This window comes from Lepisosteus oculatus, unplaced genomic scaffold (genome assembly GCF_040954835.1).
Source record: "Lepisosteus oculatus isolate fLepOcu1 unplaced genomic scaffold, fLepOcu1.hap2 HAP2_SCAFFOLD_70, whole genome shotgun sequence".
Lineage (NCBI taxonomy): Eukaryota > Metazoa > Chordata > Actinopteri > Semionotiformes > Lepisosteidae > Lepisosteus > Lepisosteus oculatus.
In genome coordinates, this window is record NW_027168257.1 from 625,204 (window position 1) to 652,500 (window position 27,297).

The following is a 27,297-nucleotide window of genomic DNA, read 5'->3' on the forward strand; positions in this document are numbered from 1 at the left end:
ACTGGTAGGGCAATGTAACCCATGTGGGACTCTGATGCCCATTAAACTTTCAGCCAATGACAAGCCAAAGTTCCTCCAGGTAAAAACAGGCAACAGAGAGCCTGGAGAACTTGAACTTGAACTTGAACTTTATTGCCATATGTAACCGGTACTGGTACAATGGAATTCTTACTTACAGAAAGTCTCTCGATTGTAAAACAAGTGTAAAAAACAAAACAAAGTGCAACCAGTGCATCAAGACAATGTACAAACAAACAATAGACAATGTGCAGGAGAACTAGTAGGACTATTCCAGTAGGAGAATTCTAAGGAGAATTCCAGGGGTGCAAGACAATTCCATGGCAGGACGGCCCAGGAGCAGAAGGCTCCCAAGGGCAGGACATTCTCACAGCACGCCTCCTGACCATCCTGAGACTCAGCCCGGACAACCACGGAACGGCCAGTGTGTCCGAGTGCCAGTACTTTCCTCTGTTCTAAGAGTCGAGAGTGGAGGTTGCCACGAGTAACCAGAGGATCCACCCGAGGTTAGCATCAGCAGCAAGCCTCGTGAACAGGTCGGAACTGTGGACAGCTGAATCACTAATCAGAACAAGCGCTTCATCAGGAACGAACCGGTCCTCTTCCTGACCTGCTGGGACCCACAGTCATCTTTTCTCCTGTGCATAAACTTTGCTAGTTAAAGCCAACACTAACTAGCCGGTCAGTGAGCATCAGCAGCGCACTGTCGCAAACCGCACAGCACAACCTGGCACCAAGCCAGACAGCGCGGATTGGACAGCAACAAGCCTGCAACTGCTTCTTTGAGTCCGCAGGAGATCTGAATCCCCAGAGATTGGATGAGTATTCAACTTCAATGCATTACAGCTCGAGAATTCAATTGTCATCCCAACCAGTTGATACCAATTTAATTCCTAAGAGTTATGTACTTGTTTTGAGTATCCAATGTAGAAGTTATAACCAAGTTCATTTACAAAACGGTCTAAATGAATGATATACTGAACATATGTCCTCTTGATATATGTAACTCTTTGTAACTGACTGAATATATACCTTTTGTATTCTGATAAACCTCTTGATAAGATCTGTTTGGTTTACATGCATATTCTATGTATTAATAAATGTATCCTCGTGTATTAGTACCTATGTGTGTGCGTTGTTTGAGTTATATCGCATGGTTGGATTCTAAGGCCATCCAAAGAATCATTTTATGATTTACTGCTACAATTAATAATTGTCCCAGTTAATGCCCAAACCCTACAGAACTGGTGCCTTCAGAGAGCACGCAACAATCTATACAAGTACGATTCTAGAAATGCTGACCAGATTACGTTTTAAGAAGGAACTGTGCCTCAGGTTCCGCCGAGATCTTAACTCGGATGGCAGGATTCAGAGCCCGGAGTGTGGACTGATGGCGCACGGAGGGTCCACATACTGTGGATCCCGCAGTGATCTTCCGCGTGTTCAAACCGCCAGCGTGTGACTCCCCTGTCCCCGTGACCTCATTACTCTGCTCTCGCCTCTGTGCAGCCGAGCCCGACTCATGGTAAAGTGGAAAAAAATATGCCCTCAACGTGAGATTTACTCTGGAGCGAGGATAGATGTTACCTTTTTATCGTTGAACAGGATGTATGTGATGTGGCAACTAGGTTCAATTTTGATTCCTGCGGCGATTCCTGTGTCTACCACTAATGTAAGAGCTATTTCAAGTGTGGTGTGGTGCGGCTTTTCAAATGCTCAACAGGATGACTTCGCATGCACGCGTGCTTTCATGCAGTCGTTTGTGAAACCATGTCTGCTTACGTGCAAACGGGCGTGGTTTCATGTATGCAAAAAACTTTCCTGGGCTTTTCTGAAGCACATAAAATTATTTGGAGATATACATTTGTCTTGTTTTCCTCTTAGGCTCTAGAATTGATAACTTTTTTTTCATTTTTGGCCTTTTTCTTCGTTTTCCAGAAAGTGGTTGCAAGCCCAATATCATGCGAAGAAACATCAGGATTCGGGGATCAGTCAATGGATTTTGTTCAAAGTTGGATTGTTGCTCTCTGTGGACCAAGAGATGTTGTTCTATAATGTTTTTTTTTTCAAATTTAAAAATATCATTTTTTCATGGAGCTTTGAAGGGGATGGATTCACCTTATGATCATTTCTGAAACTGGCAAATGAGTGTCTGCTACAATATGATTGCTACATATCTGCATTTGTTGGTTTTTAAGGAGTAAGAGTGCAAGGGGTTTAAACCTGCGATCCAGTGTGTTGAAGTATTTCACAACACTACCCATAGCACATCTGGAAATAAATCCTCATAATGATTATTGCCCTGGGGATGTACCAAAAAATCAGTGAGCATATATATATATATCACTGTGTTGAAGCTAGAGACACAGAATAACTGCAAACACATCCTAAATACAGTGTTCCTGCACCTTTGACCTCATCCAGAATGTATCGTTTTTTTAAAGGGATTGCTGTCAGAATGCACAACTGAATCCCAAACAGAATCTCTAGTCAAATATGATCATTTGTGAAACAGGCAAATGAGTCTCTCAGGTGCCCATTGCTCATTTTCAGACACATTTATGCAATACTTTCACCATGCGTTGAGCAATAGGGATTAAAGATACCAGAGGTAAGGTTTAAAAGTGATTCTGAGGTGCAACACATCAGCGATACAGCTAGGCATCTGAAATGCGGGGTTTGAGAGCCCTTCAGGGAACACCGTACCCTAAAGGTACCAGAAGTCCACTTGTATAAGCATTAAGTCACTGTCACCCCTGTTACAATGTGATTGCTACATATCTTCATTTCTTTGGTTTTGAAAGGAGTAAGAGTGCAGGGGGTCTAAATCTGCGATCCAGTGTGTTGAAGTATTTCACAACACTACCTCTAGCCCGTCTGGAAATAAATCCTCATTCTGATTGTTGCCCTGGGCATGTACCAATAAATCACTGAGCATATATATATATAGCACTGTGTTGAAGCTAGAGACCTGTATGTAATAATATGATGCTAAAATGTTATTTTCAGATATATTAATGTAATAAATGATTGCTTATGCTTTATAAACAAATCTAATTAAAATAAAAGCTTAAGTTTTGTATTTATCTTGTACCATAGAACATGATTTTCTTTGTATTTCAATCCCACAAAGTGTCCAAATGACGCACTACATGATATAAGGAAGATTATCACATGCATATCGGTATTATCTTTCTTACGAAAATGCATTCCTTTCATTACCTTTTACTTTTTAAAATGAACTCAAATTGTGTATAATGTAATAATTTAAGTAGAATAGATTCTAATAATATAATGATCCAGTGTGTTGCACTACTTCAATGCTTCACTGCTCTATGCCATCTGGAAATAAATCCTCAGACTGCTTACTGCCCTGGGCATGTACCAATAAATTACAGGAGCACATCTATATATCACTGCGTTGAAGCAGGGGACACACAATCACTGCAAACACATCCTAAATACAGTGTTCCAGCACCACTGACCTCATCCAGAACGTATCATTTCTTGAAAGGGATTGCTGTCCGAATGCACATCTGAATCCCAAACAGAATCTCTAGTAAAATACGATCATTTGTGAAACAGGTAAATGACTGTCTCAGGGGCCCATTCCTCATTTTCAAGACACATGTATGCAGTACGTACACCATGAATTGAGCAATAGGGATTAAAGACACCACAGGTAAGGTTAGAAGTCATTCTGACTATATTCTAAAATATTGGACTCATATTCTTATGATGGCAGACATGATCCTGCGTGTAAAACCGGGGTTAATGGACATTATATGACTGTCAATTCTGTTTTGTTTTGGAGACTCTTGGCTGCCTATGTGGTACAGTGCAGCGTGAAGGAAACATTTTCCAAAACTGTGTCAGCTCAAAAGTTGTAAGAGAACCTCTCCAGCTGCTTTAACTCTCTTCATTTTTGTCATTTAATTGTCTGTCGGCACTATGTGGCAGTGTTGCATGACAACCCATCTCACCACGGAAAGGGACCTAACAGCTTTGGTAAGAGAGGAGAAATTGACCTGGCCCGTACAGGGCTCGAACCCACAACCTTGGCGTCACTAGCACCACACTCTAACCCACTGAGCTAACCGGCCTCACGACAGTGGTCCTCTCTGTGCTGCAAAAAATCGAACTCAGGGAATTTCTTTTGTCCTCCTTTGAATAGAAAGCTGTGTAATTCAGTGTATGGGCTTTCTCATGCAGTTTTTATGGTTCTTGTAACCCAAATCCTACACTGGCCTGAAGTGCCCCCCCATTTCACAGCATTTTTCAGCTGATTTAAAATGTACCTAAAGGAGGAGCATTATTGAAGACCATCAATTACCAAGAGCTTTTGTCAAAGGTTTTGGTGGTCATTTTTAATGACCACAGAGCGCTGTGACCTCGGTTTTACATCTCATCCAAAGGACGGCACCCTTTTACAACACAGCGTCTCCGTCACTATGCTGGGGCATTGGGACCCGCACAGACCTCAGGGTGAGGGCCCCCCGCCGGCACTGTTACGTCCCAGTGTGTGTTCTGTGTGTTTTTCTGTTATGTCCACACTGCTGACCCTTGATTGTTCTCCCTTCCCCATTGGCCAACCATCACACCACTGTTTCAATATGATGTCATCATTAATTAGCCTTCAGCCAATCAGAACACATTTTATTCACTATATAACATGGAGGCTTTCAGAAAGAAAAGGCCTTTCGTTTGACTTCGGTCCCGTTCGGTTTTGGTTTTCGCTTCGCTTCGCTTCGCTTCGCTTCTTGTTATTGCTTTGGCTTCGTTTGTTGGTTTGTTTTGCTTTGTGTTTGTGTATTTTCGTATAGCTTCGGCTTTGTTGTTTTGTTGGTTTTACGTTAGTTTCTTTGTACTTTCGTTTGTTTGTGTGTTCATCCTTGATTTGTCTTTACCTTGCCCAAGTGTTACATGTTCAACTTATGTGTTCTTTTGTACCCTGTCCTGTTGATAACTCTTGTTTTTCCTTATTTGTATTCCTGGTTCACTTGTGTTTTTGTGTGAACTTTTGTATATAAGGTTAGTTTAGGTTGTTGGGTACACTTACACACTTAGTTAATTTTGTATTAGTACACTAGTTTAGTACGGGTGAGTGCCATTTGTCTTGTATGGTTTTGGGTAGTCAGTGCAGGTTAACTAGGGTGTTGAAGACGCAGAAGACCGTGTGTTTCTGGTTTTCTTTTGTAGTCAGATTAGCTTTCCCTCACTGTCCTAGCCAGCTCCATTTTGTTTGTTATTTTCTTTTCTTTGGCACCACTCTAGTTCCTTACCCTTATCACGCTTCCTAGTCCCTCACCAAAACCCATCTGCTTCCAAAAGACTTATCCTAAATGTTACACCCCTTTCCCCCTAGACACTTGGGGTTGTAACATTATTGGGGGCTCGTCCGGGATATCAAATTCCCGTCCTAAGGATTTTTTTTTGTGTTGCAGAATTTTGGTGTTGGTACAGGATTTTGATTTGTGGATTGTGTTTTGGCAAGGTACTGTAGTTATGGCTACTTTTGATTTGCGAAAGTTTGTGGAGGAACCTTCCTTTGAGCAGCTGGATAAGTGTAGGAAGGACGAATTGCTCCAAATTGCTGATTACTTCCAGATTCAGGTTTCGACGCAAGTTCTTAAAAGGGACGTCAAGAGAGCTGTGATGGATAGGTTGGTAGAGTTAGAGGTCATTGCATTAACGAGCAGGTACGCCGGTTCTCCTGGGGCTGGTGCTAAACCTGCTATGGTGGTGGAAGAACAGGACGAGGTGCAGGGGGTGGCTGAAGACTTAGTGGAGGCTGAGGTCAAGGCCACCTTGCCTCCCTTTGAACCGTTCTCTCCGGTCTCCGCCGGGTCAAAAAGCGACACTCGCCTGAAAGTTCATTTGGCCCGCTTGCACATGGAGGCGCAGGAAAAAGCCCAAGTGCGCCAGGCAGAATTTGAATTGCGCCTTGCAATTCGTAAGATGGAGATTGAGGCGGAGAAAGAGGTTAAGCTCCGACAGCTTGAGCTAGAAGCACGAAAGAATGCTCCTGCTGTGCAGCCAACCCACTCCGAGGCCTCTAGCGTGTCTCCTTTGCAAGATCCACTCTCTACCACCTTTGATGTAAGTAAGCACATTGCTTTAGTTCCTCTGTTTAGGGAGACGGAAGTTGATTCGTACTTTGGTGCATTCGAGCGAATTGCCACATCACTTCGTTGGCCTAAGGAGGTTTGGTCACTGCTTTTGCAGTGTAGATTAGTGGGCAAAGCTCAGGAAGTTTGTTCTACACTTTCTTTAGAAGAAAGTTTGAATTACAATACTGTGAAAGCTGCTATCTTACGGGCTTATGAATTGGTTCCTGAGGCTTATAGACAACGCTTCAGAAATCATCGTAAAGTGTCAGACCAGACATTTGTTGAATTTGCTAGAGAGAAGGGCACTCTCTTTGATAAATGGGTTGTAGCCAGTAAAGTGAGTGACTTTAACTCATTGCGTGAGTTAATGCTCTTAGAGGAATTTAAGAACTGTTTGCCTGAACGCATTGTTGTGTATTTGAATGAGCAAAAAGTAACTACTTTATCGCAAGTCGCTGTTTTGGCAGATGAGTTCGTGCTCACTCATAAGAATGTTTTCATGTCTGTGCGTGCGGAGAAGACTTTGTCTACTCTAAGTTCCCAGTCTCAGTCTCCCCCAGTAAAAACTAGTTCCTCACGTCTTAAAGAGGAGCGTGAATGTTTTTATTGTCACAAGAGAGGTCATATAATTGCAGATTGTTTGGCCCTAAAACATAAGCAGCAGCAACAGCAACATCCTAAGAGTGCTGGGTTTGTTAAGACTGTTTCCCGTTCTGCTATTCCTTTGTCTAGTGAAAACAGTCTCCCTGACCCTAGTTATGATTAGTTATTTTTTTTCACTTTACCGTGAATCGGGCTCGGCTGCACAGAGGAGAGAGGACAGGTGACAGGGGAGTCACACGCTGGCGGTTTGAATACGCGGAAGATCACTGAGGGATCCACAGTATATGGACCCTCCGTGCGCCATCAGTCCACACTCCGGACTCTGAATCCTGCCATCCGAGTTAAGATCTCGGCAGAACCTGAGGCGCAGTTCCTTCTTAAAACGTAATCTGGTGAGCATTTCTAGAATCGTACTTGTATAGATGCAGCCTTTAATGTGTTGCTAGGTTAAAATTGATGATTTCTTGAACTTCAGTAGGCAACTGCCCTCTTGATTTCGGATTTAATTTCTTTATTACAGGGGCGCTTTTATGAAGACAGAGTCATGTTCAGGTACTTTGCTTGATGGAGGAAGCTCATTTCGGACTCTGTGATCTGCTCACCTGGAAAGGTCTGCTGTACTACTATAAGAGAGAAGTAGAGTCTGGAAGAAGGGACAATTTTATGATGCTTTGGAAGATAATGTTTTTTTTTTTCTTTGAAATCGAAATGAATCAGAATATCAGTGCAAAAGACAAACTCTTGGTTTGGTTTAAAGAGATATGGTTTTAAAACAGACAAAATGTAGAAAACAGGTGTTTCTCACTTTTGGAAAAGAATGGACCGGGGGTAATATTTTACTAGTTGCAGTGCTGATCTCACTGGGTTACAGTCCTGCAGTATCACACCAGGGCCAGTGGCGCAATGGATAACGCGTCTGACTACGGATCAGGAGATTGCAGGTTCGACTCCTGCCTGGCTCGGGTTGTTTTTAAAAGCATCGGGCTACTCCCTAAGCAGTCTGTGCTACTTACTGCATTGTAATCGTACCCAGTAAGAGATTTCCTTCATGTAAATGAACTGCACCTGACAGCATTAGAAAAACACCTGGGCTCAGTACGGTGCTGAGAGCTCAGCGTTGCTGTTGTTCTAATTAGCACGCACTGCATCGGCTATGAGCCCGAACTTTTCAAATATTCCGATCAGTTAGTCAACACGTAGTCCACATGAACGGTAGAAATATTCTCGTCTGTCTCTTGTTTGTATAGAACTGAATGTCCCTGACAATGTACTGTTAGTTTTAATTGAAGAACGGCATTTGTGTTCAAATATACCAGACAAGTTACCGGGGTAAAGTTAGCTTGAAGTTCGAAAACGATTTTGGCACGCCTGTAGCGCTTTCACGAAATCTCTTAGAGTTACAAAAACACTTGCTTTGTGTATAAAATACATTGTGGATGCTTTCTCAGCCTTTACTTTTTCGTTTTTATGACATTTTTTTGACCAAGCACGAATATGCTTTTGTCCATATCTCCGCAATGGAAGCACAGAACGCCTTCAAACCAAAAGCATTTTAAAGACCACGACTTGTGGATATTTCCACAGCCTTTACATCAATCTATCGGTGAGCTAATTATCTTTTTTTAAACCTCCGGTTTTTCATCGATGCGTAATTACGCACGAACTGGAACCCGGGGGACCGCTGTGTGCACACGTTCACAAAGCGAGAAATACTGTTCAATACGGCTTCATGCGAAAAACCCGTATACTGTATGACCATAGGAAGCAGAACAGCGCGGTCTCCCATTACCCAGACTGTAAGCACGGGAATAAAGCTTTGTTTGATTTCTGAAACCCTTCCTTTACGTCCTGTTTTCATTCAGGTAAGGGTCAACTATATTCACAATACTACTGACAGCAGGAAGATTAAAATATTCTTTACTCAGCAGCTTATTAAAAACAGCTCCCATGATGTTCAAACCGATTTTTTACACAGAACACTGACACAGCTTTGTGTTCTGAATCTCTTTTTCTCTTGCTTTTATTTAATGTGGCACAATGCACTGGTTCACAAACCAATAGCATTTAAACCACAGCACCCACAATGCTGCAGGTAAGTGTTTTGCACACTAAGCAGGTCATCTGACTATTCCCAGCTTTGTTTTGGGTTATGGAACCTTTATTTTTTTATGATTTTCTGAAGATAACACTACAGGTGGGATGGGTGGGTTGTCTTCATGGCTCAATAGCATTTCAAATACAGCACCCACACTGCTGAAACCAAGTGTTTTACACACCAGACAGGCCCCCGAACCTCATACAACCTTGCTGTGGCTGTGGCCCCTTTCTTTAATTTTTTTATGATTTTCTGAAGATAACACTACAGGTAATACACTGGGACAGGTGGGTCGTCTTCATGGCTCAATAGCATTTCAAATACAGCACCCACTCTGCTGAAACCAAGTGTTTTACACACCAGACAGGCCCCCAAACCTCATACAACCTTACTGTGGCTGTGGCCCCTTTCTTTATTTTGTAATGATTTTCTGAAGATAACACTACAGGTAATACACTGGGACGGGTGGGTCGTCTTCATGGCTCAATTGCATTTCAAATACAGCACCCACTCTGCTGAAACCAAGTGTTTTACACACCAGACAGGCCCCCAAACCTCATACAACCTTACTGTGGCTGTGGCCCCTTTCTTTATTTTGTAATGATTTTCTGAAGATAACACTACAGGTAATACACTGGGACGGGTGGGTCGTCTTCATGGCTCAATAGCATTTCAAATACAACAGCCACACTGCTGAAACCAGGTGTTTTACACACCAGACAGCCCCCAGAACCTTATACAACCTTGCTGTGGTTGTGGCCCCTTTCTTTATTTTTTTATGAGTTTTTCAATATGGCACCATTAGACAGGCGGTACATGGGGATAGTACATCGTGCTCTTCACGAGTCAATAGCTCTTCAAGCACAACAGCCACAGTGCTGCAACCAGGTGTTTTACACACCAGACAGCTCCCCTAACCTTATACAACCTCGCTTTGAGTTGTTTAACATTTCTTTCAAATCACTTGGGTTCATCAATCATTTGATCATTTTTCAGCGTGGAATAAACCTATTACTTGTTCCTTGGAGATTACCATCTGCTGATAAGATATGATCGCTATATTGACCATATACAATTTCTTGCATAAGGAATTCATATTTTGCATACACCGATCCCCCCGGAGTCCCAAGTGATTCTGGTTTTGGAAAGCTAAAGGACAATGAGCTTCACGATACCAGGGGGACAGTGGGTGGTCAAGTCTCCCCTAAACAATGGATCTTGTCAGATTATGATGTCAGTGCATTTAATAAATGTTGTTGAACTCTCTTTAGCCCAAATACAGAGGAGCCCAGACCCAGAATGTTACTGACAGAGAGTGATCTCATTATGTGTGTTTGGATTTTAACAACTATTTTTATTGTTTGCTAGAACCAAAACAATCTATGTTAGACATTTTCATCTTCAGCCAAAAATACAAACCTGTCTACGTAGTGTGGTGCAGGTTCTTGTCCCATCCTGCTCTTGGTCCAGGTTGGAGGGTTGCACCGATTCTGAATCTTGTTAGCTGGTATGGATGGGTTTGGGGGTGTTGATACCAGAGTGGTCCAGGAGGGGGATTCAGGTGTCTCGGGGGCATTCTTGTTTTTCTATGAGTTCAGGTTGATTCTGTTGGTTCTGTCATGAATCTCCCTCACGCAGGCAAGCGCTCCCGCATTCCCTCGAGCTCTCCCCATACCAAACGTGCACATGTCAATCAGTCCTCTACTTAAACCCTCATCTGTTCCCCGGTCATTGCTCACGATTGAGATTCTGTCCCGGAGCTTACCTACTAACTACGCTTTTGCCTTACTATGACTTCTCCCCTGGACCTCGACCCCGCTTTTCCGACAACTGCTTTAGCCACTCGATTTTGTACCTTCGCCTGTTTTACGCTTTCTCAGATCCTGACCCCAGCCTGTCTCTTCATTTACGCCTCTGCCTACCGACGCAACTTCTACGCCTTCCCGGACTCGGGCCCCTGCCTGTTTACTCCGACTACGCCTGCGTCTTGGGCCAACCCTACCAAGGGCACCGCATTGGATCCCTATCCTCAGCAGTCAGCCCCTGCGTGACAGGTTCTGAGTGTCTTGGTTACATCCGTTTGTGTGTATAGATGAAAAAGCTATTGAAGAGCACCCCCACACCCCCCACCCGTCTTGGTGGAAGTTGCCATGTTCAAAAAATCCTAAAAAGATAATTAAAGTTGCACACAACAAAGCATGACTGTGAAAGGTCAGGAGGCCTGCCTAGTGAGCACAACACTTGATTACAGTCAAAAAAAACAATAAAAAATAAAGAAATGTTCCACAACTCAAAGCGAGGTTGTATAAGGTTAGGGGAAATGTCTGGTGTAAAACACCTGGTTGCAGCACTGTGGCTGTTGTGCTTGAAGAGCTATTGACTCATGAATAGCACCCCCCAATCCCCATGTACCGCCTGTCTAATGGTGCCATATTGAAAAACTAAAATTCTTATTAAAAAAATAAATAAAGGGGCCACAACCACAGAAAGGTTGTATAAGGTTAGGGGACCTGTGTGGTGTGTAAAACACTTGGTTTCAGCAGTGTGGTTGTTGTATTTGAAATGCTATTGAGCCATGAAGACTACCCACCTATCGCACTGTGTTACCTGTAGTGTTATCTTCAGAAAATCATAAAAAAATAAAGAAAGGGGCCACAGCCACAGCAAGGTTGTACGAGGTTCTGGGGCCTGTCTGGTGTGTAAAACACTTGGTTTCAGCAGTGTGGGTGCTGTATTTGAAATGCTATTGAGCCATGAAGACGACCCACCTGTCCCAGTGTATTACCCGTAGTGTTATCTTCAAAAAATCATAAAAAATTAAAGAAAGGGGCCACAGCCACAGCAAGGTTATATAAAGTTAGGGGGCCTGTCTGGTGTGTAAAACACTTGGTTTCAACAGTGTGGGTGCTGTATTTGAAATGCTATTGAGCCATGAAGACGACCCACCTATCCCAGTGTATTACCTGTAGTGTTATCTTCAGAAAATCATAAAAAATTAAAGAAAGGGGCCACAGCCACAGCAAGGTTGTACGAGGTCCGGGGGCCTGTCTGGTGTGTAAAACACTTGGTTTCAGCAGTGTGGGTGCTGTATTTGAAATGCTATTGAGCCATGAAGACGACCCACCTGTCCCAGTGTATTACCCGTAGTGTTATCTTCAAAAAATCATAAAAAATTAAAGAAAGGGGCCACAGCCACAGCAAGGTTATATAAAGTTAGGGGGCCTGTCTGGTGTGTAAAACACTTGGTTTCAACAGTGTGGGTGCTGTATTTGAAATGCTATTGAGCCATGAAGATGACCCACCTATCCCAGTGTATTACCTGTAGTGTTATCTTCAGAAAATCCTAAAAAATATAAAGAAAGGTTCCACAACCCAAAACAAAGCTGGGAAAAGTCAGAGGACCTGCTTAGTGTGCAAAACACTTGCTGCATTGTGGGTGCTGTGGTTTAAATGCTATTGGTTTGTGAACAGAATACCCCTATCCCAATGCATTGTGCCATATTAAATAAAAGCATGACAAAAAGAGATTCAGAATGCAAAGCTGTGTCAGTGTTCTGTGTAAAAAATCGGTTTGAACATCATGGGAGCTGTTTTTAATAAGCTGCTGAGAAAAGAATATTTTAATCTTCCTGCTGTCAGTAGTATTGTGAATATAGTTGACCCTTACCTGAATGAAAACAGGGCGTAAAGGAAGGGTTTCAGAAATCAAACAAAGCTTTATTCCCGTGCTTACAGTCTGGGTAATGGGAGACCGCGCTGTTCTGCTTCCTATGGTCATATACGGGTTTTTCGCATGAAGCCGTATTGAACAGTATTTCTCGCGTTGTGAACGTGTGCACACAGCGGTCCCCCGGGTTCCAGTTCGTGCGTAATTACGCATCGATGAAAAACCGGAGGTTTAAAAAAAGATAATTAGCTCACTGATAGTTTGATGTAAAGGCTGTGGAAATATCCACAAGTCGTGGTCTTTAAAATGCATTTGGTTTGACGGCGTTCTGTGCTTCCATTGCGAAGATATGGACAAAAGAATATTCGTGCATGGTCAAAAAAATGTCATAAAATCGAAAAAGTAAAGGCTGAGAAAGCATCCACAATGTATTTTATACACAAAACAAGCATTCTCGCAACTCTAAGAGGTTTCGTGAAAGCGCTACAGGCGTGCCAAAATCGTTTTCGAACTTCGAGCTAACTTTACCCCGGTCTTCGTCATTGTTCTGTCATCTTTTATTTAAAGGGTTGTATTTCTGCTGCTGAAAATAAGCAACGGTTTTCTCACAACGCCCTTTGTTCCCAACGGAGCCCTTGTCTGTCATGAAATTCTTCAAAACCTCAAGCTAGAAGAAGAAGAAGACGACAAATATGAAGCGTTATAGCAACGACATGCCATGAGACGATCGATAACGATTTCCATAGAATCCCCGCGGTTGCTTGGCAACCGTCAGCTTTGCGCAGTGGCAGTATCGTAGCCTGTGAGGTTTAGCCGAGGCGCGATTATTGCTAGTTGAAAACTTTTCCCAATACCCCGCTTCCGCCGGTTTGCAATACAATCGGCGAAAGCAATTTTTGACAGTCTCGTCAGAGACTGAGCAAGGTGTTTAAAGACAGATTTGGTCATGGTGATATCATGGTAGAAAGAAACGAGCTTGTTACGTGTCAACAGAAACGCTCTTTAGCTCTTTCAGCTTTATGCAGAGAACAGCGTCTGTCGAGATTACTTTTGTGTCAGCGCGAAACGCCGTGTGCTGTCAGTTTGATTTCATATTGCTCGTAGCGGCGCCTGGCTTTTGTCTGTCAAACGTTAGGTTGCGCTTCTTCATGCTGCATCGTCGGCATGAGTGGAGCATTTTAAACGTCTGTACTTACTGCGCCCCATAAGAAATCGTTTGTCCCTGTTCAAAAGAGATTGTGCGATGTCCTGCAGCGTTCGCAAAGCAAACCTTTGACAGTTTGAAAAGAGGAATTTATTCTGCTTCCTGTGCGTGCAGTAGTTACAAAGTTGAACGTCTTTACACGATCTGCTGCAGTTTTCAGTGGGTGGGCTTTGTCAAATGGCTTGGAAAAACGCACTGTGTTTCGGCTCGGGAAACATCATGAGCAGTGTCCTGCATGTTTTCTGTGTATAGCTGTCTTTTAACGCGTACAGAATTCATTCGAAATCATTGTTTTCTCCAATTAACAAGGGTCCCTTTTTGAACCTGCCAGAAGCATTCTTTCAATGTAACAGATTTACTCCGGGGAAGGGCAGCATGACATTGAGAGTAGCTCAAGCTTTCAGCACCTTTATCTGACTGCATGTATGCAGACACTGCTCAGAATCCCCTGTAAGATTCTCCTTCAATTCCGTTTTGCAGTGCTTTAGCTCTTTCAAAAGGCTTCACTTTGCTAGTCACAATCCAAGGCTCATGACAGCATTTGAAAACATTTGCAACTGCATTGGCCGGGAATCGAACCTGGGTCAACTGCTTTGAAGGCAGCTATGCGCAACACTGGCTCGCTCCAGAGTAAATTTCACGTCGAGGGCATATTTTTTTCCATTTTACCGTGAGTCGGGCTCAGCTGCACAGAGGAGAGAGCAGAGCAATGAGGTCACGGGGAAGAAGGGACAATTTTATGATGCTTTGGAAGATAATGTTTTTTTTTTCTTATACTGAAAATGAAAGGTAGTTGTTTCTATATGGACTCAGTCTTTGGAATTTGTATATATATATTTCAGTGATCCCTCAGCCATTCCTTCTGTATTGTAATTCAATTTCTCTTTTAAAATTCCTTCCCCACTTCTAGGACCTGCAGTTGCTGAACTCCACAATGGCTTCTATTGGAAAGTCTGTGACTGAGACCAAGTAAGTGCTCACTTTTTTATGAAACCATTATTTATTTTGGAGCAATGAGCAATTCTTATATAAATGCAATAAAATCATTATGCTCAAACTATGAGAGAGAAAATTAAGGATAATTTAAGAAATCAGTCTTAGCTTGTTTCTATACACAGATGGTATTATTTATTTTCAAAGGAAACCCGCGAGGATTCCCCTGGTGTGCAAGATGTGCCTGAATACTCTTGATCAGCTTCCTGCTCACTTGAAGAGGGCGTGTATGAAGCACGCCACGGCAGAAGAGATCAGGATGGCCTCTCAACAGGCGAGGGAGGACATGATGAATCACCTGAAGAATGGGGTCATCGTGGATTACCACAGAATAGAGATCGTGTCTGGTGAGGCAAACAGGATAGTGGTTGTAAGACTGCTAGAGTCCTTGGGCCTTTTTGTACATGGGAAGCCTGAAGACACATTGGCAAGGTGAGATATTTTTAATCTGTAAGGCTTCTGTAGTTTCTTTTTGAAATCATTGTTACAACATATTATGTAAAAGCATGTTGAAAAGAATATACCTGCATTCCAGCGGCCCTGAGCAAGAGGCCGCTGTCCAGGAGGAAGAGATGCCAGAGGCTGCTCTAGAAACTGAAACAGAAGCGGATAAGGAAAGGGAAGATATGAGCTCTGAAGAACTCTATCAGCAGTAAGACTTTTTATTTTTCAGATGTATCTATTTTTTACTAAAATTCTAATTTGTCTTATAGGTATAAAATGTTTAAACCGGTGTTTTATATCCTTACAGGCCCTGAGTAGTTAAAAAGTATCAGCAGGCCGGAAGAGAGTGGCCCAAGCTGGACTCTATAGAAAGCACTCCCTGGATGCTCCTCTCCTGATTGGATTCAAACAGTACCTTACCAAGGATCTGGGAGTGGCAAATTATTCTCAGGAGGTATTTATTTTTTAAAGGCATTTAAAATTAAGTAATGGTATCTTCATTGTAAATGTTTTTATTTCTTAGCTTAAAATTCACCCATGTGAAATGATGTCAGCCATAAACATCATGACTCTATATTTCCTACCTGAATCTATTCTACTTAAATTATTACATTATACACAATTTGAGTTCATTTTAAAAAGTAAAAGGTAATGAAAGGAATGCATTTTCATAAGAAAGATAATACCGATATGCATGTGATAATCTTCCTTATATCATGTAGTGCATCATTTGGACACTTTGTGGGCTTCAAATACAAAGAAAATCATGTTCTATGGTACAAGATAAATACAAAACTTAAGCTTTTATTTTAATTAGATTTGTTTATAAAGCATAAGCAATCATTTATTACATCGCTTCTTGAATTAAATCTTTTGACAAGAGGTAAGACTTCTATTTTACATTTAAACCCATGTTTAGCTGCGTTTTTTAGATTTAACTGAACCAATTTCTGTGTGTGATAATGTCCTTGAATTCTGACATCACACTAAATTACATGATATAAAACAGCTAATGTTTCTAGAGATAAAGTTTCTGGGATGCTTCTAATTACTTTTTATTACCAGGGACAGTTTAATTCACCTTGTACAGTACTGAAAGACCAAGATGCTTTTTTAAAGTTATTTAACATTTTATAGAACTTTTTCTACTATGGCAACATGATGAGCTTGGTGAAACTTGGAAAAATACTGCTTGGCCACTTATCTTAAGATAAAGATAGGATAAAGGTTTATCTTTTGCACCTACCTGACCCCCAGGGAAGGCCAATGCTTTCTAAGTTGATGGTTCCCTACAGTAGACTGTACCTTATCTTCAAAGGTAATGTATATTGACCCAAATCAGTTTTGGAATCCAATCTACTGCCGAGATGGAGCACATCCTTTTTTCAGGATTTTAGCATCATACGTTTGGTATATTTAGTCCCTAATGCTGAAAGAAATGATCATAGAACATGACATCTAACCTTACCTGTGGTGTCTTTAATCCCTATTGCTCAATGCATGGTGTACGTACTGCATACATGTGTCTTGAGAATGAGGAATGGGCCCCTGAGACAGTAATTTGCCTGTTTCACAAATGATCGTATTTTACTAGAGATTTTGTTTGGGATTCAGATGTGCATTCGGACAGCAATCCCTTTCAAGAAATGATACGTTCTGGATGAGGTCAAAGGTGCTGGAACACTGTATTTAGGATGTGTTTGCAGAGACTATGTGTCTCCTGCTTCAACGCAGTGATAAATAGATGTGCTCCTGTAATTCATTGGTACATGCCCAGGGCAGTAAGCAGTCTGAGGATTTATTTCCAGACGGCATAGAGCAGTGAAGTAGTGTAGTAGAGCAACACACTGGATCATTTTATTATTAGAATCTATTCTACTTAAATTATTACATTATACACAACTTGAGTTCATTTTAAAAAGTAAAAGATAATGAAAGGAATGCATTTTCATAAGAAAGATAATACTGATATGCATGTGATAATCTTCTTTATATCATGTAGTGCGTCATTTGGACACTTTGTGGGCTTGAAATACAAAGAAAATCATGTTCTATGGTACAAGATAAATACAAAACTTTAGCTTTTATTTTAATTAGATTTGTTTATAAAGCATAAGCAATCATTTATTACATTAATATATGTGAAAATAACATTTTAGCATCATATTATTACATACAGGTCTCTAGCTTCAACACAGTGATATATATATGCTCAGTGATTTATTGGTACATGCCCAGGTCAATAATCAGAATGAGGATTTATTTCCAGACGGGCTACAGGTAGTGTTGTGAAATACTTCAACACACTGGATCGCAGATTTAGACCCCCTGCACTCTTACTACTTAAAAACCAAAGAAATGAAGATATGTAGCAATCACATTGTAACAGGGGTGACAGTGACTTAATGCTTATACTAGTGGACTTCTGGTACCTTTAGGGTAAGGTGTTCCCTGAAGGGCTCTCAAACCCCGCATTTCAGATGCCTAGCTGTATCGCTGATGTGTTGCACCTCAGAATCACTTTTAAACCTTACCTCTGGTATCTTTAATCCCTATTGCTCAACGCATGGTGAAAGTATTGCATAAATGTGTCTGAAAATGAGCAATGGGCACCTGAGAGACTCATTTGCCTGTTTCACAAATGATCATATTTGACTAGAGATTCTGTTTGGGATTCAGTTGTGCATTCTGACAGCAATCCCTTTCAAAAAACGATACATTCTGGATGAGGTCAAAGGTGCAGGAACACTGTATTTAGGATGTGTTTGCACTTATGAGGATTTATTTCCAGATGTGCTAGGGGTAGTGTTGTGAAATACTTCAACACACTGGATCGCAGGTTTAAACCCCCTGCACTCTTACTCCTTAAAAACCAACAAATGCAGATATGTAGCAATCATATTGTAGCAGACACTCATTTGCCTGTTTCACAAATGATCATATTCTACTAGAGATTCTGTTTGGGATACAGATGTGCATTCTGACAGCAATCTCTTTCAAAAAATGCTTTTACCTTTTCGCGGCTTTGCCCTTCTTGCCTCTTTGGACAATATCTCCATCTTGTGGTCGTTGTTGGTAATGTCTAGACAATATCTCCATCTTGTGGTCGTTCTTGGTAATGTCTTCTTATGCCCTTTTTTATTTCAATTCTCTATTAGTTGATTCTAGAATCTCTACAATAGAATTGAAAACATCAGTTTTAAAGCAGACAATATGACATTATTTATAGTCCAATTAGAAATGTATTACCCTGATAGATATCCCAACACCCGGAATGTATTGATACCATATCCCCAGTAATGCTCCTCAGGCCTAACAAGCACACTGTTGGTCTTAGGAAGCATCAGACACAGAAACGGTAACAACATCCTTCTTTCTGTTCACTCAGTCTCTGGTGCCGTGGGTCAGTGAAAGTGCGATGCGCGGATCCAGCGATCTCATCCTGTCACTCAGATGGCACAATCAGTAATTGGTGGCAGTTGATATGGTCCCTCCCAGCAGGATTGCAACATCTGGCAGGGTATCTCTTCTTCACCTACACCCACTCGCCAGGTATCCGGTCGTGTCTCCCCTCTGCTGGAGGTCCCCAAGCGTCCGGCACCTGTTCACAAGCCCTGTGCACCGCTTCAGTTAACAAACCTACAACACTTTAATAGAGAGTTATCTACCCACGGTGTCCCTTCAGTTGATATTTCCTTAGTTGGTCTTTCAGACTGTGGGTGATTGGGGCAATGTGACTTCCAACTTACCCCTAGTGAGGCAATTACAGCCTGGCACACCTTCCCAGTGTAGTCTGCCCCTAGATCAGTATCCAAGGGGCAGGGCAGTCCATACCCTGGGATCATCTTTGTCATACACTTGGGTATGTGCCAGCCCACATCACATCATCATACAACCCCACATTCTTTACACATTTGTTCTAACCACTATTAAACATCTATTAAAGGCCTCAACCTGAATTCTCCCCTTTCCCCAATAGAGGTTTCACAGGGGTCTCAGACTCCCGCTCTCCCAGTGCAGCTCGTCTGGCATCTGCATCTGCATGGTTGTTACCTTGAGTTACTGGAATTCTTTATTTATTGTGTTATTTACACCTTACTCAAGCTGCTTCTGTCGGCAGCTGTAAAACTACAAATCAGTTCAGAGACAAGCCTAGTATTCTTAACTGGAGTCCCTGCCGTTGTGAGAGAATCCTATTTCTCCATAGCCATCCAGAATTGTGGCCTACATGCAACAAATACATACATTATATACATATACAGTAACCCTTTGTCCACACTTACATACAAAGGAATGGTTGATCCATCTGAGGAAACCCCAGTCTCAGCACCTGTAAGAGAGCTTGTTTCAAATTATTATAGGCGGCTTTTGTTGCGGGAACCAAGGCAATCTTGTCCTTGTACTGCACTCCCCCCTTAAGCAGATCTGTTAAGAGTTGTGCTCACCCTGTAAAAACATTGCACCCAAGCCCTGTTAAAATTTCACAATGCTAGACACAAAAGGGCCTTATCATAACTGCTTCTATTAGACACTCTAAAGCTGAAGCAACTCAGACTTGTGGGTTTCCTCGTCAGGGGAAGCACTCAGAATACTATCAACATACTGAGTGATCACAGTCAGTTGAAGCCACGTGATACCCTGTTCTGGATAGTCATTCTTTGTAATGCATAATATTCCAACCCAATAGATCTGGGATAAAACCACCCATTAAAATCTGGTACTCGGCAAGTAAAACTTGCTGCCCCAATACTCCTGTGGCCTCCTGCCGTCTCCCCATATACATTACTCTATAGCACACTGTTGAACAGAGGAGTGAAACAAGCATGACAGTAGTGCTCCAGTATCCCATAACAGAGAAACCAACACTCCATTAACAGTACATTTTTATCCACTGGACTGGGACAGACTTAGGGAGGGTACAAGGGATTTACAGGATCTAATCGTTAGGTAAACAGATCTTCTCACAAGACGTTATTCTCCCCAGTCTCGATTCTAAACCTACAGCGTTTCAGCATGTCTGAGACATTCGAATAAACCCAAATTGTTTCCTCTATTGCAACTAATTGTATAAAAATACAAACACTGTTTATCTAACTACTTTTACGTCCACCTGTACTGTACTTATACTTTCAGACGCTCTTATATTTTCCAATCTCCTTAAGTTGATTTTCGTCAAGTCTCTTTAGTTACGTCTCTAGCCAGTCCCGCTGGCTAAACACACTTACACCGTCATTTAGCTGCAAAAAGGCATTCGCGGATGCTGAAGAATTTATTTCCAAGGCAGCGGGTACAAGCGATTTGGCGTTTTAAAACCACCAGGAACAGCAAAGAGGCACGCTTCTTTCCTTGCGCCGGAACACAAGGACTGGAGGCGGACAACCTAGTCGGCAGGATTCGAACTTGCGCGGGGAGACCCCAATGGATTTCCAATCCATCGCTTTAATCACTCGGCCACGACTACAGCAAGCCCCACCGCCGCTGCGTTCTTGCTACAATCTTACCTGGATCGCGAGGCGCCGGCGGAAGCCTATTTCAAAGTCATTCTCCGTTTAAAAAAAACATTTCCAAAATACAAGCCTTGCAGACAGACACGCCTCAGAGGACTTAAGGGTGGCTTCATGTCGGAATGATAAAGTCTCCCCGTCCGGACATGAAAATGCCACTTTGTTACACACAAAAAAAGAATCAACAACAGAGAAATGTCCACAAGCATTTGAAAAGCCGCACCACGTCGCACTTGAAATAGCTCTTACATTAGTGGTAGACGCAGGAATCGCCTTTTTATTTACGCTCTTACCAACGCGATGGAAAGCAAAACAAAGCAAAGCAGAGCAAAACAAAACGAACAAACGAAAACCCTCACGTCCCACACTTGCATGTAAGGCCGTTACGTGCCCAAGCGGTATTGTATGTCATCCTAGCACTGCAGCCCGGGGCGTACGGTATATGGGAACGAGCGCACGCCACGAATCGTCTCGAATCACTCCCTACAGCTATAAGGCACCTTGAAGTGTGCACCCCCAACATTCTTCCTTGCGCATCTGTGAAATCTAAATTAAATCTCACGTTGGGGGCATATTTTTTTCCACTTTATCATGAGTCGGGCTCGGCTGCACAGAGGTGAGAGCAGAGCAATGAGGTCACGGGGACAGGGGAGTTACACGCTGGCGGTTTGAATACGCGGAAGATCACTGAGGGATCCACAGTATATGGACCCTCCGTGCTCCATCAGTCCACACTCCGGACTCTGAATCCTGCCATCCGAGTTAAGATCTCGGCGAAACCTGAGGCGCAGTTCCTTCTTAAAACGTAATCTGGTGAGCATTTCTAGAATCATACTTGTATAGATGCAGCCTTTAATGTGTTGCTAGGTTAAAATTGATGACTTCTTGAACTTCAGTAGGCAACTGCCCTCTTGATTTTGGATTTAATTTCTTTATTACAGGGGCGCATTTATGAAGACAGAGTCATGTTCAGGTACTTTGCTTGATGGAGGAAGCTCATTTCGGACTCTGTTATCTGCTCACCTGGAAAGGTCTGCTGTACTACTACAAGAGAGAAGTAGAGTCTGGAAGAAGGGACAATTTTATGATGCTTTGGAAGATAATGTTTTTTTTTCTTTGAAATCGAAATGAATCAGAATATCAGTGCAAAAGACAAACTCTTGGTTTGGTTTAAAGAGATATGGTTTTAAAACAGACAACATGTAGAAAACAGGTGTTTCTCACTTTTGGAAAAGAATGGACCGCGGGTAATATTTTACTAGTTGCAGTGCTGAGCTCACTGGGTTAAAGTCCTGCAGTGTCACACCAGGGCCAGTGGCGCAATGGATAACGCGTCTGACTACGGATTAGGAGATTGTAAATTCGACTCCTGGCTGGCTCGGGTCGTTTTTAAACGCATCAGGCTACTCCCTTAGTAGCCTGTGCTACTTACTGCATTGTAATCGTACCCAGTAAGAGATTTCCTTCATGTAAATGAACTGCACCTGACAGCTTTAGAAAAACACCTGGGCTCAGTACGGTGCTGAGAGCTCAGCGTTGCTGTTGTTCTAATTAGAACGCACTGCATCGGCTATGAACCCGAACTTTTCAATTATTCCGATCAGTAAGTCAACACGTAGTCCACATGAAGGTAGGAATATTCTCTTGTCTGTCTCTTGTTTGTATAGAACTGAATGTCCCTGACAATGTACTGTTAGTTTTAATTGAAGAACGGCATTTGTGTTCAAATATACCAGACAAGTTTACGTAACTGCTCATGCGACACTCAGTTGTAATTAGTCAAGAAATAAAGTCGAACAACAGCTGCGGGTTTGATTCTGAACGTATCAGATTGCAGCGCGTTTTACTTCCATTGACAAATGATAGAGATTCGAAGAGAGATCCTTCAGACCAGCAAGCAAACCCACGGCTATTTCGGTTTTCTATCTAGGCAACGTTGGTGTCTGCAATAGCATACATGAAAGCGTGATGCAATTTCTGTGGCTACTTGATTATAATGCTTTTTTTTATTTTTATTAAACATGTAGAATTTACAAATACAAATACAACAAGAGGATCAGAGTCATGTACAAGAGAAAAAAAACGCAGCAGAAAAAAAACATTTAACTACCAGAGGTAATTAAGTAATTATGTGATCAAATTGTATATTTTACACGTATCATATTTTCCTTGCTTTAATATTTCTCAATTATAAACTTTAGTTTCAACATGCATGCGTTTCCTGTAAAAAAATAAAACTCAGCACAGTTTTTTACAAAACAAAAAAAACGTTTTTCTTTTAACAACATTTCGAGTACCTCTGGCATTCATGAAAAAGACATACACAAAAGCAAATAACTAACTCTAAGACTATCTAAACTATTGAGTTTTTCAAAGAACCAGAACTATAACAGTCCTTAACACTTAACTACACCATTCCAAACTAACACTAAAGAAACACTAGTATATACTGGTATAACAAATAAAACCAAACATAATCATTAACTGAGCAGTCACTGGGAGCAAATCTCCTTCCCGTCCACAAAGGCCCTCGCTCCCACAAAGTAGGGTCTCCTCCCCTCTCTTCTGGCAGCTTCAACCTGGGGCCACAGCTGGTTCCTGGTGCTCCTGTCCGCGGCAGACAGTTCCTCTGCAAACCTCAGTTTGTTCCCATTCAAATACTCATTCCCCCTCGCCGCTCGCCAGAGCATGTCCCTCGCCGTCCTCTTGGTGAACTGTATTATAATCGATCTGGGGCGCACTTGCCCAGACATGTTCGCTCTCCCGAGCCTGTGAACAAAGTCAATGGCCGATATTACGTCCTCCTGGTCCGGCAGGGTCCTTTTACAGATACCCTTCACTGTTGCAACAAGGTCCTTATCACGTTCCTCTTTAACTCCAAATAATTTTAAATTCCATCGTCGACAGTATCTATCTACATCGTTCACTTTCAATTCAAGTTCTTTAATATGCTTTTCTTGTTCGGTATTTACTTGTTTAAGAACTTTTACTTCACTCTTTAAGTCTTCAACCTCTTTAAACACACAGTCCATGGACTTTTTAAGACTTTCGATTGCGACTGTATTAAATCGAATCATTTCCTTCAGCTCACCCATCATGTTAAAGATGTTGGTTTGGAGCTCCTCCAGCGTCAGGTCGCCCCTTCCTCTCTTGGCCGCCGGGGTTTTCACAGGTGTGCTGGGCAGGGACTCCGGCTCTACCGTACGAGCGCATCTCCAGCACTCTTTCCACGTCCCCTCCAGCTGCTTCACTTTTCCCTGTAGTTCCATCGATTTTCTTGTAGTGCTATACATATACGATTGAGGTATCTTAGATTTCTCCTTCGAGGACCCAGCACTCTTTTCTTTTCCCAGTGTTACTCATATCGAAATTCTTAAACCTAAAAAAAATCGTTTTTTTTTCTTTCAATTATAACTGAAGTTTAAACAACTAGTGTTAAGTCCTTATTTTTCTGTAGTCAAAAAAAGCAAAAATTAACATTCAGGTCATGAAAAACTAAAAAAAACTCCTCAACCACTAAACTTTACCTCCCACCTGAGCGCCATCTTGAACGCCCCTACCACCAGAGAATGCTCACGATTTCGGAAGCTGTCTCCGGGACGTGCTGATTCCACACATCCTGAATAAATCATGATATAGTTAGTTGCTGTAGCTAGACGTTTAAATGAGTTTCATGGCCAGATGGACTGTTTCCTCCAGCGGTATAGTATTGCAGTGAGACAGCACGATGCCTGCAAGACTATGTCACGCTAAACGCCACAGATTGTGTTTGTCCGTTCGTGTCAGTCGTCCTGCAGCCACGGGAAGTGGGACACAAACATGCTGCAATGCTTTCAAGACGTTAGGATTTGTTTGTGCAACATCCGAGAAGAGTACTTGTGGCTTGAATGTGAACTGTACGTGCCCGCCCCCTTTCCTCTGTAGTGCATGAGTTCCTCCCGGCATGCCCTTCCTCATTGTTCTGTCATCTTGTATTTAAAGGGTTGTATTTCTGCTGCTGAAAATAAGCAACGGTTTTCTCACAACGCCCTTTGTTCCCGACGGAGACCTTGTCTGCCATGAAATTCTTCAAAACCTCAAGCTAGATGAAGAAGAGGACAAATATGAAGCGTTACAGAAACGACATGCCATGAGACTATCGATAACGATTTCCATAGGATCCCCGCGGTTGCCTGGCAACTATCAGCTTTGCGCAGTGGCAGTATCGTAGCCTGTGAGGTTTAGCCGAGGCGCGATTATTGCTAGTTGAAAACTTTTCCCAATACCCCGCTTCCGCCGGTTTGCAATACAATCGGCGAAAGCAATTTTTGACAGTGTCGTCAGAGACTGAGCAAGGTGCTTAAAGACAGATTTGGTCATGGTGACATCATGGTAGAAAGAAACGAGCTTGTTACGTCTCAACAGAAACGCTCTTTAGCTCTTTCAGCGTTATGCAGAGAACAGCGTCTGTCGAGATCACTTTTGAGTCAGCGCGAAACGCCGTGTGCTGTCAGTTTGATTTCATATTGCTCGTAGCGGCGCCCGGCCTTTGTCTGTCAAATGTTAGGTTGCGCTTCTTCATGCTGCATCGTCGGCATGAGTGGAGCTTTTTAAACGTCTGTACTTACTGCGCCCCATAAGAAATCGTTCGTCCCTGTTCAAAAGAGATTGTGCGATGTCCTGCAGCGTTCGCAAAGCAAACCTTTGACAGTTTGAAAAGAGGAATTTATTCTGCTTCCTGTGCGTGCAGTAATTACAAAGTTGAACGTCTTTACACGATCTGCTGCAGTTTTCAGTGGGCGGGCTTTGTCAAATTGCTTGGAAAAATGCAGTTTCGGCTCGGGAAACATCATGAGCAGTGTCAGCACAGAGAGGACCACTGTCGTGAGGCCGGTTAGCTCAGTTGGTTAGAGTGTGGTGCTAATAACGCCAAGGTCGTGGGTTCGAGCCCCGTACGGGCCAGGTCCTTTTCTCCTCTCTTACCAAAGCTGTTAGGTTCCTTTCCGTGGTGAGATGGGTTGTCATGCAACGCTGCCACATAGTGCCGACAGACAAGAGTGTTGCGGGAGAAGAGAAAAGTGTTTGAAGTTTTAAGAGTGTATTAGGTGGAGCCAAAATCAAGTGTCACAAATGCAAGTGGGAGGATTTCCAATGTTTAATATGGTAAAAATAAGCAGAAGTTATCTGCCGGTCATGGCACAGTCTGCCATGCTTTTGTCATATACTGTAAAGTGGTGTCGAACTGGAGCCTCACCATTTGCATATGTGAGGCTCCAGTTATACATCGAGTGTCACGTTAAATGACAAAAATCAAGAGAGTTAAAGCAGCTGGAGAGGTTTTCTTACAACTTTTGAGCTGACACAGTTTTGGAAAATGTTTCCTTCACGCTGCACTGTACAACATAGGCAGCCAAGAGTCTCCAAAACAAAACAGAATTGACAGATAGGAGAAAATTCCCACTCGTCCTGAAGTTCCCAAAATCCAGCACTGAGCGTAAACAAAGTGTCTAAGTAGCGTGGGAATGCTAACCCTAACCCTAGCTGGAGTTTGAGCAATCCAGCACTGAGCGTAAAAAGATGAGTCAAAGTAATGTCTAATCTGATTAGTTTCCTTAGAGCTGGTTCAGAGTTTGTTCAAGAATTTACCTTTCACAGATGCGCAAAGAAGAATGTTGGGGGTGCACGCTTCAAGGTGCCTTACAGCTGTAGGGAGTGATTCGAGACGATTCGTGGCGTGTGCTCGTTCCCATATACCGTACGCCCCGGGGTGCAGTGGTAGGATGACATACAATACCGCTTGGGCACGTAACGGTGTTATTTGCAAGTGCGGGACGTGAGGGTTTTTGTTTGTTCGTTGTTTTGCTCTGCTTTGCTTTGTTTTGCTTTCCATCGCGTTGGTAAGAGCGTAAATAAAAAGGCGATTCCTGCGTCTACCACTAATGTAAGAGCTATTTCAAGTGCGGCGTGGTGCGGCTTTTCAAATGCTCAACAGGATGACTTTGCATGCACGCGTGCTTTCATGAAGTCGTGTGTGCAACCATGTCTGCTTACGTGCAAACGGGCGTGGTTTCATGTATGCAAAAAACTTTCCTGGGCTCTTCTGAAGCACATAAAATTATTTGGAGATATAAATTTGTCTTGTTTTCCTCTTAGGCTCTAGAATTGATATTTTTTTTTTCATTTTTGGTATTTTTCATCATTTTTCAGAAAGTGGTTGCAAGCCCGATATCATGGGAAGAAACTTCAGGATTCGGGGATCAGTCAATGGATTTTAAAACACATCCTAAATACAGTGTTCCTGCACCTTTGACCTCATCCAGAATGTATCGTTTTTTGAAAGGGATTGCTGTCAGAATGCACAACTGAATTCCAAACAGAATCTCTAGTCAAATATGATCATTTGTGAAACAGGCAAATGAGTCTCTCAGGTGCCCATTGCTCATTATCAGACACATTTATGCAATACTTTCACCATGCGTTGAGCAATAGGGATTAAAGATACCAGAGGTAAGGTTTAAAAGTGATTCTGAGGTGCAATAGATCAGCGATACAGCTAGGCATCTGAAATGTGGGGTTTGAGAGCCCTTCAGGGAACACCGTACCCTAAAGGTACCTGAAGTCCACTAGTATAAGCATTAAGTCACTGTCACCCCTGTTACAATGTGATTGCTACATATCTT

General features: G+C 42.4%; 5 non-coding genes across 5 annotated transcripts; 4 read left to right on the top strand and 1 right to left on the bottom strand.

Moving 5' to 3' along the window:
- The first annotated feature begins 7,620 nt into the window (after positions 1-7,620).
- On the top strand, positions 7,621-7,693 carry trnar-acg (transfer RNA arginine (anticodon ACG)). Its single transcript has one exon. It is a non-coding gene; the product is annotated as a tRNA-Arg (tRNA).
- A 5,573-nt stretch (positions 7,694-13,266) lies between these two features.
- LOC138233660 (U4 spliceosomal RNA) lies at positions 13,267-13,408 on the top strand. The gene has a single exon (XR_011187590.1). It is a non-coding gene; the product is annotated as a U4 spliceosomal RNA (small nuclear RNA).
- Positions 13,409-20,513: 7,105 nt separating this feature from the next.
- trnas-gga (transfer RNA serine (anticodon GGA)) lies at positions 20,514-20,595 on the bottom strand. The gene has a single exon. It is a non-coding gene; the product is annotated as a tRNA-Ser (tRNA).
- A 4,227-nt stretch (positions 20,596-24,822) lies between these two features.
- Positions 24,823-24,964, top strand: LOC138233679 (U4 spliceosomal RNA). Its single transcript, XR_011187608.1, has one exon. It is a non-coding gene; the product is annotated as a U4 spliceosomal RNA (small nuclear RNA).
- Positions 24,965-25,505: 541 nt separating this feature from the next.
- Positions 25,506-25,579, top strand: trnai-aau (transfer RNA isoleucine (anticodon AAU)). The gene has a single exon. It is a non-coding gene; the product is annotated as a tRNA-Ile (tRNA).
- Positions 25,580-27,297: the final 1,718 nt, after the last annotated feature.